Raw genomic sequence first — 11,646 nt, forward strand, 5'->3', positions numbered from 1 at the left:
GAAACAACTCATGTTTCCTCAGAGGCTGAAATACTGTACAGCTGCAAGAGAATGAACTAGAGCTGCCCACAAGGATGAATCGTAAGGGAATTTTAAGGGAATGAGGAGCACAAATCTGGGAAGGATGGAACTGGGTATGGGTGTGCATGAGATTCCCAAGGGTCAGCAATGTTTTATTTCTGAAGCTGGGGGTTGCTTTTATTATGACTCTCTATATCTTATACAGATTACAAATATGTTTCTATAGGCATTAAATATTAATTAAAAATATATATGTACATGTAGAATGCATACAATTCTACTCATTTCCCCAAACCAGCTTACCCTGGAAATAGAGAAAGAATCTGTTTAATAAACCTGGTGGAATTCACAAACTGTATGTTCCTTGTTAAAAACTGGACTGCATGGAAGCACATTTATCAAACAAATAAGTGATTTATAATTTCTTAGTTTATCTAAATGCAGTGCTTAGTTTATTTTGTATCCCTATTTAATAGCCATTTCTCAGGATATCAAAGTCCAATTTGGGGCATTCCATCCATCGTTTTCCATAAATATCCCATAGAAGGTGAAGGGAAAGACCAGTATGTGGTAGATGGCTCGGTGGGGGGAACACACTGCCCCGTGGGTGTGTATACCGTCTGGGGCAGCAGCTTCTGTGAGGCCAGCCTCTTACCTCATGGGCCTCTGTCCCTCTCCCTTCCACTTCCAGGGCCACGTAAGTATCTCCACTCTCAGTTTCAACCAGTTCAAAACTGGTTTTACTATCTTACTCTTCTTTCCATTTCCTCTGTACTAAAACTCACCAAGGACAGACCTCATTAAAAAAAAGTCACAGCAGAAAGAATAAATGTGGAATGAGAGCATTTTCTTTTCTTTTTTTTTTTTTGTGAGACAGAGTCTCACTCCATCACCCAGGCTGGAGTGCAGTGGCACGATCTTGGCTCACTGCAACATCTGCCTCCTAGGTTCAAGCGATTCTCGTGCCTCAGCCTCCTGAGTACCTGGGATTACAGGCGTGTGTCATTTTGCCCAGCTAATTTTTGCGTTTTTAGTGGAGATGGGATCCCACCATGTTGGCCAGGCTGGTCTCGAACTCCTGACCTCAAGTGATCCGCCTGCTTCAGCCTCCCAAAGTGTTGCAATTACAGGTGTGAGCCACTGCGCCTGGCCAAGAGCAATTTTTTAAGTAGATAATCTAGACATAAAAAAGAGGCTTGTAGGCTGGGCGCAGTGGCTCATGCCTGTAATCCCAGCACTTCGGGAGGCCAAGGTGGGTGGATCGCCCGAGGTCAGGAGTTTGAGACCAGCCTGGCCAATATGGTGAAATCCCATGTCTACTAAAAATACAAAAACTAGCTGGGCGTGGTGGCAGGTGCCCGTAATCCCAGCTACTTGGGAGGCTGAGGAAGGAGAATCACTTGGACCCAGGAGGTGGAGGTCACAGTGAGCCGAGATCACACCATTGCACTCCAGCCTGGGCAACAAGAGTAAAACTCTGTCTCAAAAAACAAACAAACAAACAAACAAAAAAAAACAAAAGAGGCTGCTTGTAGCTCCAACATTAACCATGTAAATATTAGCACAACACATATATAAGATTTTAATATATATGTTTAACACATATAGGTATGTATATGTTTAACACATTTATACATATGTGTGTGTGTATATTTGTTATGTATTAAAATATGTATTTGTTATGTATTGAAATATATATATGTTATATATAAACATATATCTGCTATACACACACACATACATATTATATACACACATACATACACACACACACACAATAGGAAACTCCTATCTGGTACAGAGATAAGTATATTCTCCCAAAAGAACGCTATGACAAACTGGCATTTATTAAGATGGGCTCTTTACCAGTAATTATTCTCGAACCAAAGAATGACACTTTGTTATCTGCTCTACCAAATAATGTCCACCTGCGAGCCAACTTTAAGACTGGCCTGGTGTCCTCTGTGTCTGCAAAAAGCCCTCACATTTTCTAATTACTTCACAGCTTATAAAGGAAACAGACTCTTCCGAAACCTATGCGGCTATATGTGTACCAGAACTTCATCACCCTGGGGGAGGACCCACAAAAGTCAGCCCTATAATAGAAGGCACTGTCCTGTGAATAAGCTCAAGACTAATTCTGTATCTGCATTTTAAAAAGGACACGCTACCTCAAGTAAGATTTGTTCTTTTCTCATCTTACAGCAAGAAGTTTGTTTTTTTTTCTTTATGATAGTCCATCAAAAATGAATAGAGATCAAGTGGTCATTCTAACATTTGGACCAAAGCCAGGTCAGATCTGAAGGCAATGCAGACAGGAGGCAGGAATGTGGGCCACACACCTGAAACACCAGGACATTATCCTCCTTATCACACACCAGAAGGTAGTTCCCTGCCCCAAAGATAAACTCCAGACTCAGCTTAAGATTTACAGCCCTTAAAATTTTAACCTCAGCCAACCTTTCCTCCTTTATTTAGTAAGAAAAATTATAGCTATTAACCTATTCTTATGGTTCCATAATATCAGTCTCTTGTTTTATAAGCTACAATCAGTTCGGAATTGCTGCTGAGTTCCAAACAGCCTGTAAGTGTGTCCAAGGCACTCCACAAACCAAGCAGTTGTCAAAAGGGATTTGAGCAAACACTACTCTCTAAACACGTTTCCAAAGGATTAACACAATGAGTCAGAAATAGTTCCCATTAACTACAGCAGTAGGATCGAATTTACCAATGTAATAATCCCTAAAGGAAAACACACTGCCTCCTTCTCATCTGCTGAATGTCACTTGTCTATATGGAAAGTAGCAATGTCTGGGAGACAAGGGCAGCCTCAGAATGGGCCTTCAGAGGGCGGCACAGATTCCCACACACTGGACCTCCTCTGACTGGCTGATGGCAGGGATCCTGGCTTTAGGCATGAGTATCTTTCTTTCTTTGCCTCTTCCTGCAATTTACAGCTTTTGTATAAATACAATTCCTTATTTATTTATTTATTTATTTATTTAAGATGGAGTCTCTCACTTTGTTGTCAAGTCTGGAGTGCAATGGCACGGTCTTGGCTCACTGTAACCTCTGCCTCCCAGGTTCAAGTGATTCTCCTGTCTCAGCCTCCTGAGTAGCTGGGCGTACAGGCACCTGCCACCATGCCTGGCTAATTTTTTTGTATTTTTAGTAGAGATAAGGTTTCACCGTGTTGGCCAGGCTGGCCTCGAACTCCTGACCTCAGGTGATCTGCCCGCCTCAGCCTTCCAAAGTGCTGGGGTAACAGGCATGAGCCACCATGCCTGGCCTACAGTGACTTTTTTAAAGTTTCTATTTTGCCATTTTAATATAGAACCTTTATAGGAAAAAAAAGTGTTTCTCTGAGAAGCAGTTTCTCAATTAACCTGGATAAACATATCTACTAAGCCCATGAAGCCACAGACAGATAGCAATGTCTGTCACAGGGGAAAATTGAACAGTGTTGTGCTGCATAATGACATTTCCATTAACAACAGACAGCATCTACAACAGTGGTCCCATAAGGTTATAATGGAGCTGAACAATTCCTATCACCTAGTGACAGTCTAACTGTTGGAACATTGTGACGCGATGCATCACTTGCGGGTGTGGTGCTGCTGGTGTACACAAACCTACTGCAGTGCCAGTCGTAGAAAAGTCTAGCACGTTCAATTACACACAGTATGTAGTACTTGATATAATGATAATAAATGACTATGTTACTGGTTTATGTATTTACTCCACTATCCTTTTTATCATTATTTTAGAGTGTACTCCTACTTATGTAGAACAAAATTAAGTTAATTGTAAAACAGAGTCCTTCAGGAGGACTCCAGAAGAAGGAATTGTTATCATAGACGACATGTGTGTTATTGCTCCTGACGACCTTCCAGTGGGACAAGATGTGGAGATGGATGACAGGGATATGGATGATCCTGACCCTGTGCAGGCCAAGGCTAATGTGTGCGTGTGTGTCTTCATTTTTAACCAAAAAGTATAAAGTAAAAAAAAAAAAAAACAGAAAAAACTCACAGAATAAGGATATAAAGAAAATATGTTTGTCCAGCTATACATGTTTTCAGTTACATGTTATTACAAAGAGTCAAAAACTTCAAAAAAAAAGTTTATAAAGTAAAAAAGTTACAGTAAGCTAAGGTTAATTTATTACTGAAGAGAAGTATTTTTAGAATAAATTTAGTATAGCCTAAGTGTACAATATTTACAAAGCCTATAGTACTATACAGTAACGTTTTAGGCCTCCACTTTCACTTGCCATTTGCTCACTGTCTCATCCAGAGAAGCTTCCAGTCCTGCAAACTCCATTCGTGGTAAGTGCCCCATACCAGTGGACCCTTATTTTAGTCTTTTATATAGTATTTCTACTATCCCTTTTCTATGTTTAGATGTGTTCAGATACACACATACTTTTGCGTTACAAGATTCTCTTGTGCCTAGAGATTCAGTAGAGTAGCATGCTGTATAGGTTTGTAGCCTAGGAGCAACAGGCCATACCCATATAGCTTAGGCGTATAATATACTGTACCATCCAGGTTTGGGTAAGTTCACTCTACGATGTTCACACGATGACAAAATTGCCCAGTGGGAGATTTCTCAGAACATATCCTAGTCGTTCACTGACGCATGACTGTATATCATATATTAGCTCTAAAAACCAAACCTATAAGTGAATTGACAAAAGTTGCCACAGATCCTAACAGCTTTTGAGACGGATGGGGGGCAGACAGAACTTGGCACACTTCGTACACGCTTGGCACACACACACACTCATTCACAGCTCCCAGTCAACCAGTTAGGATGCTGGTGCCACATGATTAGGAGAGAAAGCTAAATCACCAAGGACTCGGCCAAAAGCAAACCATGGTGGTGAGGAGGAAGGTGAAGAAAAGGGGTGGTGTGCAACACAGTGGGACGCCTTGCCTTATTCCCCACGTTTGTTGAGGCCGGTCCTGAGAAGCTTAAGAGAGAAAGACTCAGAAGCATGCATTGGAGGCTAGTTTTCTTGTGGTCCCAGTGATGGTTGCTCTTGTGATGCCTGGATGGGGAGGGAGAGCCTGGAAAAGTCAGGTGGTGACTTCAGTCAAGGGGGCGGGGGGATGTGCTGACACCCACCTCTGGCTTTGTCAGCTTCCTAAAACAGAAACAGCGTGGGCAGCTGCCAAGAGGCCTGCTGCTCAGCCTCTATCTCTGCGACCCCTTGGGACTCGGTGCAAACTCAGACCTTCCTATCCCCCTTCGGCACAGGCACCAACCCCATGCCCGTTTTTCCTCTCCTGGCCACCATATCGTGGGTATTGAGCAGGACAGGTAGGTATGCCTGGACACTTTTTTTGCAGGCAGCAGGGAGAGAAAGCTTGAAAACCTCTCTTTCCCATGCTGCGTTCCTGACTGAATGAAGAGCCAAATCACAGCCTCAAAATTCTATATTGGGTGAGAAAAGGCAAACCTTGCCAGCAATATTCTCTCACTGCAAGCTACCTTCAGATGCAGTGTTTGTGCTAAATGAATGAAATGGGATGTCAACAAAAGTCCCTACTAAAAAACAAACCACCAAACACCTCCAATTTCCATGGAGGGGGGGTTTGATAGGCTCTCTGACAATCACTGAAATCCCATCTGAAAAAAGCATTTTGGTAGCTTTATGGGTTGACTTAAAAGTCTTGAGACACTGATGTGGTTTTCTTAAACGTGTTGTTTCTAAAGATTGTGAAGGTGCTTGTCAGAGAGCATCTCGAATCTCCCATGGGAACTGGAGGGGTTTAGATAAATCCAAACAGAGGGATGGTCTACAAAATCTCTGACACCCTTTCAAGAGTGTTAAGGTCAGCCGGGCGCGGTGGCTCAAGCCTGTAATCCCAGCACTTTGGGAGGCTGAGACGGGCGGATCACAAGGTCAGGAGATCGAGACCATCCTGGCTAACACGGTGAAACCCCGTCTCTACTAAAAATACAAAAAAACTAGCCAGGCGAGGTGGCGGGCGCCTGTAGTCCCAGCTACTCGGGAGGGTGAGGCAGGAGAATGGCGTGAACCCGGGAGACGGAGCTTGCAGTGAGCTGAGATCCGGCCACTGCACTCCAGCCTGGGCCACAGAGCGAGACTCTGCCTCAAAAAAAAAAAAAAAAAAAAAAAGTGTTAAGGTCATGAAAAAAGAGGAAAGGCTGAGGTACTGTCACAGATTAGAAGCCAAGAATAAGTGACAATTAAATGCAAAGTGGGGAAACTGGATCAGAAAAAGGATCCTGGAACAGAAAAAAGACATTAAGCGGAAAAATGGGTGAAATTCAAATACTGTGTGCACTTTATAGTGTTTACTGGCACTACTTGATTCATTTTGATCATTACACTACAGCCATCCAAGATGTTAACAAAAGAGGAAGCTGGGTAAAGGGTATTTGTGAATTCTGTGCTATTTTGCAACTCTTAGGTAAGCCCAAAATTACTTCCAAAGTTAAAATGAAAATGTAATCGTGGTATATTGGATAATTATCTCACCTTAGAGTGATGAAGAAAGAGAAAAGAGACCTGGGAATCTCCTTTTCTGGCAGGAAAGGAAACAGTCATAAGACTGAGTGTCAGTGACTAAAAAGGACAAACGTGAACCCATGTTTCACGTTTGTCCATCAGTCCAGCCCAGGACTCCCCTAGCACACTCTGGGCTACTGGAGCCTTTTTTATTGAGCCACTTTTGGAGGTGATTCTTCTCCAGCCTAGGGTCCCAGCTTAAAATTACAAGAGGAATCATATCCATAAATTAAAAGTTTTTTTTTTCTTTCTTTCTGAAAACGCATTTCAAAGAGGAGAGTTTGGGAGTTTTGCTCATTTGGAGTATTTCCCCCGACAGAGGGGCTGAGATTGGGTTGGGGTGAATGTGAGCTGACTCCTGCTGTGTTCAGAACTGGATATACCGTGAGCTTTGGGAGAAGCAGTCCGATGGGGGGCTCTGAGGGTGGATACTCAGGCTGGGAAGGAGCACAGCCTCTCAGTCAGGATCAAGGCCCCAGAGCGAAACTGGACCAGTCCAGCAGCGAACTGTGGTAAACGTAGGCATGCTGCATAGCAGACATTCCCGACATTAATCTGGGAAGCCTGAGCTCTGCTTGTTGCTTGGTCACTTCCCGATGATCTTAGGCCACTCGCTAAGAGGCTCTGTCTGGGCCTGTGTTCTCCTCTATCAAAACAGAAACCTGGCCTGGGCTGTGTGCTTCCCCTATACTGTTCTTCAGCTACTTCTGGATGAAAAGAGGGGACTGGAGGTCTCGAAAGGTGGAAGAGCCACGCTGGTAAGTAGAGAGCTGGGATTCTAACCCAGGTAGTCAGCTCCAAAGCACACATCCTTAATCAGATGCCACACTGGCTCCCAAGGCCAATACTGCCCCAAGCCTGGATGATGGGTGGCACCCATAGGCTGCAGCCCTGGCTGACGCCCTGACTGCCCCCTCACAAGAGCCCAAAAACTGGGCTTGGTGGGATATTGCACACTCAACAGCATTATCCTTTCATTCTTACCTTGACGCTGAGAGGTGGACATTGTTATGGAGATAGAGATCTTAGATGGCTTGCTCAAGGTTACCTAGCCACAAGGTGATGAAACAGGGCTTTGACCCTAGTTTTTGTTCATGACTCCAAGGCCATATTCTTACTGATTGAGGGGAACAAGTATGATTTCAGATCCTCTCCTAGAATTCAGTTCTGAACAAAGCAATAGCTCTCAGCAGGAGGCCACTCTGGAACTTAGACTGGCATGCTGCCGCAGCTCCTCCTGAGGAGTCCTTGCTATTGCTTCCCCACCGTGAATCTAGAAGAGGAATCCGGTGTCCCTATCTGCTTGCCGAAATTCAGACACAGAATAGTACGTTGACACACTTCTCTACTAACATAGTAATCTACCAAAACAGGATACACGTTTATGTGACAGCAATTGCTTTTCCTGAGCTGCACCCCATGCTGGTCTCATGTTCTTCTCTAAGTCCCACAGCCATCTGTTGAATGACTCAATCTTGAAATTTGTCAGGCATCAACAATAAATGTACTGGCTTGTACAAAAGTCAACTTTTCCCCCCTTTGAAAATGAAGACACTACTCGACAACCACTTTATGTTACCTTCTGCACTCATGCAACAGGGACAGCAAGACTAGTTATAGTGCAGTGGACCTGTTCTGATAATCTGCAAGAGTATCTTAAAAAAGACGATTAAAAAAAAAAGACAGCTAAGCTTTAATATCTAACTTGTCATCTTAATATTATCATGGCGTATATTTAATATACCTAACTATTCATAGTTGGTATCCTTTTTACTGGGCAATACTAATCAAAATTATTTAAATACATATAAAGATATATTTATACGCACACACATATATACGTACTATATATATGGTATGTGTATACATACATATGCATAAGGGTGTATGTGTGTGTGTGTGTGTGTGTGTACATATTATATAAAATATACATCCTATAAGAGTACCATAAGCAGTTAGAATTAAAAGGGTTTAGGAAGAGAAGTGGGAGGTAGAAAAAGAGCAGAATAGAAATGTGGCATTTACTTCATAACATCTTCCTCAATTCTGAACATTCAAACAGTCACAAAGAATTATTGAGTACTGGACAGGAGCAGTGGCTCACGCCTATAATCCCAGCACTTTGGGAGGCCGAGAAAGATGGATTGTTTGAGCTTAGGAGTTCAAAACCAGCCTGGGCAACATGCTGAAACTCTGTCTCTATAGAAGAATACAAAAATTAGCTGGGCATGGTGGCATGCACCTGTAGCCCCAACTACTTGGCAGGCTAAGGTGGAAGGATCGCTCAAGCCTGGAAGGTGGAGGCTGCAGTGAGCCGAGAACATGCAACTCCACTCTAGCATGGGTGACAGGGTGAGACTCTAATGTCTCCAAAAAAAAAGAATTATTGAGTACCTACAGGACTTGGTAGTCCATAACATCTAGTCAGTTGTCATCTTTAAATACATGATTTTTTTTCTTAAATCTTTAACTTTCTCAACAGCAGCTACTTGACTATCGAGAAAAGATATTGATTTCAAATCATCTACAAGATTTTATAATTCACTTTTCATGAGGCACTTAAAGTCATTTGGGGTGGCACCAAATTAAGTTGTTATTCTACATTCATTGAGTAGGTATGTATTTTTTTAAATAAAGAAAAACGAGTCAGGTTTGCTACAGAGATGAGTTGTAAAGTCTGAGCCAAATTATTCGGCAGTATCCAAACACCTGGCCGCCACAAATGATGACTTTAATGTATTTCTAATGAGGGCTGGATTCAGACCAAGATGAAGACACTTAACCCATTAAGTAAAATATCTTCAAGTTTTCTTAAAAGATCACAAATTTGTAATATTAGCATGAAGGAATAAGCCAAATAACTTCATTTTTTTTTTCCTAACAGAGATGTTCGCTGCAGACCCAGAAAATACAGCAAGTTTTTTGGCTGGGCGCAGTGGCTCAGGTCTGTAATCTGAGCACTTTGGGAGACCGAGACAGAAGGATTGCTTGAGGCCAGGAGTTTGAGAACAGCCTGGGCAAATAGGGAGACCTCTATCTCTACAAAAAAATTTAAAAATTATCTGGGTGTGGTAGTGCAAGCCTGTGGTCCCAGCTACTTGAGAGGCTGGGGTGGGAGGATCTCTCGAGTCCGGGAGATCAAGACCAGTGAGCCATGGTCACACCACTGCACTCCAGCCTGGGTGACAGAGCAAGACCCTGTCCCAAAAACAACAGCAAAACAAACAAACAAACAAAAAACACCCAGAAGACAATAACAAAAAGAAAATATAGCATTTTTCAAATAGTGAGCTCTATGCTTTTAAAACTCCTCAACTGGAGCTGCCTAAATGAAGAATGGGCCCTTTACAAATCCCCGTCTCTGGAGGGTTTAGGCTGAGGTTAGATTGGTCCTGGGATTCCTGCAGTGGTGAAAAAGCTCTGCCTCCAAAGCTACGACAAGAGGACTGCCATGCACAATCATGAGTGGAGGAGAAAAGACAGAGTGAATGGAGGCTAAGAGTGGCATCTCACCTCTCACCAATTCAATTGCATAATGCAAACCTTGATGTACACAGCAAATTGGAATTGAGAACCCACAAGTCTAACTCCAGAGTAAACCATTTGTTAGGTTAACAATTACTCAAAACATAAAACTACATATTTTCAGAGCTGAGGGAGACCTGGCTCTATACCTTCATTTGTATTTGTCAACAATAATTTATTGGGCACCTACTAAGTGCCAGACTCTGTGCCGGATCCCTTCCAGGCACAATTTCTTATTAGAATCCATGTGCCTTTTCTAATATTATCCCTATTTTGATGGAGGAACTTGAGACTCAGAACGTCCAGCAAATTGCCCAAGGGTCACAGGAAATGGCAGAGGCAGGATTTGAACCCACACTCCACATTCATTACCACCACAGAGCACCACTCCCATTTCATAGATGACCTTGGGCAGGCTAGTTATGGACAGGTTCCAGCAGATTCCAGCCAGTAGACTTTCCAGTACCCCAGGCAGCCTTTTGCTACACATCACAAAAGCAGCTGCAATGACTGTTGAGGCTGCTTGGCTGGCAGAAATGGAAGGAAAAAGAAAAGGAAGCAGCTGACCAAATGTTCCTTCCGACTGACCATGGAGCTGCGAGCTCTAAGTTGTCTGCCAGCTTCCGGCTGACCAACAGAGAGAAGCATGTCCACCATGAGAGAGGAGCAGCCACCACCCAGCCCCTCTACACTCGTTCATCCTGACTCCAAGCAAGCCAACATACACAATGCAGTAGGATCTTCCCTGCACACCTTCTCAGTGCTTTAACTTGCCACCACAATCACACCCGCAGCTGCCTTTCTTCCTGATAGACAAGGTGCTTGCCCATGAGCACTCATCAGTGATTAAACTCTGCTCAGACATGTTTTGACCACAGCTGCCCATGCAGCCCACATGCAGTAAGACCTGCTGTGTGATCTCTGAGCCCCGATTTTTAGCAGCCAGGTAGGAGGCTTCCTGAGGGTCACCCAACAGTGCTTGTGTAGAAGCCACGGCAGGTGCAGACAACTGGACAGCTTCCGTGTTTAAGGATATCAGCACTTAACACAGGGAGGCAGGCGGACTAACTTGCACCTGCACCTCCAGAAGGCAGTGGAAAGAAAAAATTTCACGGGGATGACAGCTTCCAGCCCTTGACCTGGTGCTAAAAACAGGGGCCAGGAAGTCCAGCACAGCCCTTTTTCCTGCTCCCCAACACAGTCCTGCCTACTCTCCAGTTCAGGACAATTCAGGCCGGAGTGTGACCCGAATTTGAGCTCTCAAATCCAAAGAGCTCCGAGAAACCTCAATCCTAGCGCCAAAACCCTTCCATACCTGGGATGGAGGTGCAAGTCCTTCCTGGCCCTTCTCCCCGGAAAACCCAGATCAAGGACGAGGTCTCTCAGGTCTTCCCTTGCCCTAAACACACACGCACTCCTCACACACAACACACACACTTGCTAACCCCACACCCGTGCACACCTCATACCACACACACATGAACACTTACTTGCTCACCCCAGCAGGCTAGCTGGCCCCCACAAGGGACACCTACCAAGTCGCACACCTGCACACCTGC

Source organism: Colobus angolensis, unplaced genomic scaffold, assembly GCF_000951035.1.
Source record: "Colobus angolensis palliatus isolate OR3802 unplaced genomic scaffold, Cang.pa_1.0 Scaffold42, whole genome shotgun sequence".
Classification (NCBI taxonomy): Eukaryota; Metazoa; Chordata; class Mammalia; order Primates; family Cercopithecidae; genus Colobus; species Colobus angolensis.